Here is a 2,500-nt window from a genome sequence, read left to right as displayed (position 1 = left end):
CTCCAGGACACAAGAGCCCTGCCCTGTGTATAACACAACACAACTGTCACCAGGTACAATGCTGCCACTATGTGACCCCCAGGGCAAGGGGATGGGAGTCAAAATACAAGATGAGAATGGAGGGAGCTATGGAGGGAAATCCTGAGAGAGGGAAAAGAGGGAAGAAGGAGGGAAAAGACCAGAGGAAAGAACAACACAGAGAGCAGCAAGAAGGAAATGTCTGCTAAATAATATACATACAAATAGAAATGTCTCAGTATAGAATATATATGTATATACACTGTGCAGGGTAGTCATTGTCTCATAGGGTTTTTAAAGGGGAAGTCCCCCTTTAGCATTCTTGGGGCTTTATCATCTGGACCCCACTTATTTCCAGGACAGGGGTCTGCAGCTCTCAGTAATTAGGGATCAGGGATCTATCTATCACAGTGATACAGCGTATTGCATTGAAAGCAATAGGGAAAATAGCAGCCCATTCATTTCTATGGGGAGCGCACGTATAGAAAGCAATGGGATCTGTTTTAACGCGCTGATTCGGAACGAGTTACACATTCAGAATCAGCAAGCGTATACTCCACGTGAAGGGGTCCTTATTATATAGGGGGTGTCAGGTTTGGGAAACCCATTTTCACACATCTTACACCAGTCTAAAGCTGAATTTCCACCTGCACCCGGTTTCCATTCCAGGATTCTGTCCCACATTCTGCTTGAAAAATGCAGAGACAAAAAAAAAGTCCTCCAAGCATTATAGCCTATGGGGTCTGTGGGTTTCTGCGGGTTTCGGGTTTTTGAGTGGATTGGGTTTCCGTTTGAATGGAAACCCAAGAGCAGGCGTGAACCTAGTGTTAGTAAATTTGCCCCAATGTCTTATCGTAGCTGAGGCTTTGCTACAATTGTATCCACTCTAAACAATCCTAGGCTGTCTACGCTGCAGACTGATACATTATATCTGCTCTGATATACATTTCTACCATAACAGATGTGATGACGTCTTGCTGTAAAGATCTTGCACTTTGTTATAAGCAAATCCTGGTACAATCGCGGTTGTGTCCTGACCTGGTAACTAAAACCCAGCTGGAATTCTGCAATAGTTGCAAGGACAGTTTCATTTTTAACCCATCGGGAACCATCAAAGTTGCAACACAACTGAGACTGTACTGCAGTTTACATGTAACTTCTTGTAGCTGTGGAGTCTCAGCCTTAGGCTCAGGCCGCACGTTGCAGAAAAGCTGTTTTTGTTGCAGATTTTTGAGCCAAAGCCAGGAATCGATTTAGCTGAGGGGGGGGGGGGGGGGGCATAAGAGCTCCTTCATATTCTCCATTCTCCTGCTTTTGGCTCAAAATACTGCAGCAAAATCTGCAACATACACAGCAGCTTTTCTGCAATGTGTGGCCTCAGCCTTATAGTGATGCTCCATATGACATTAGTCTACAGTTGTTGTGCTGTGTCTATGCTTTGGTCCTTGTAGCCGCACCAATGAGCCACTAGAGGGACTGTGGGCCCCATAGGTGTAGGGCCCCATCAGCAGGATAGTGTCAGACATTGATCTGAGCTGTAAGTGACATCACCTGTCTCTATTATTCCAGGGCTGGGAGGTGTTTGTCATGTTGTAACCATAGATCAGTGGCAGACTAGACGGACCTGTATAACACGGCTGTACCTGATCATTATCATTAAGATGACAGGTGACAGACACAGAGAATAATCTGACATTTGATCATCTAGAAAATCTGATAATCCGGCATTTACTTCCATTAGGGATAAATAGCAGAAGTCTGAGCTATGAGCACTATTATGTAGCCTTCCTGAAGCTTCTAGGTTGTCCTATGGTCAATACTTATCTTCTGTCCACAGAATAGGGGGTAACTGCTGTATGGGTGGGGGTCAGACCACGGGGACCACCATCAATCACAAGTATGTGTCCCTCTGCCTGAATACAGGTTTGGTCACACTTGCTCATTGCTGAGAGTGCACCAAGTCTGAATACAGGCCTCCAAGCTGAATCACTAAGGCTTAGTGCTCCCTAGGGAGGTGTTGTGTCATGTTATTTAGTGACTCAGGTAACACAAAGCTGTCCAAAGGGTTTGCTGGTCAACTGCTCACTTTTCATAGATTTATTCTGGACCAGATCTTTCTTTGATAGATTTCCAGTTCCTAATCTATTTACACAATATTTTAAACCTTTGTTTAAGATGTGCAGTATCACCTTACAGCCTGCAGGTGTCACTGTTTCCTTTGCAATGCAATAGAGCCTTGTGTGTTCTCCATGGACAGTAGTGACCTCTACAGGCTGTAAGTAGATACTACACTCTGATTGATGCTATTGGTAGCAGTAGTTATATTAGGGGGTTCTAGGGATTAGTTATGAATTTTTCCAAAATTTTGGGTTTGTCCAAATCCAAAAACGCTCACCTTTCCTGGGCGACCCCTCCCAGGTCACCACTGATACCTGTGATTTCGTCTCAGTGGTCCAGTCATCATGTTTTGATTTTACAGAAC

This window comes from Leptodactylus fuscus, chromosome 8 (genome assembly GCF_031893055.1).
Source record: "Leptodactylus fuscus isolate aLepFus1 chromosome 8, aLepFus1.hap2, whole genome shotgun sequence".
NCBI lineage: Eukaryota > Metazoa > Chordata > Amphibia > Anura > Leptodactylidae > Leptodactylus > Leptodactylus fuscus.
This window is presented reverse-complemented; position numbering follows the sequence as displayed.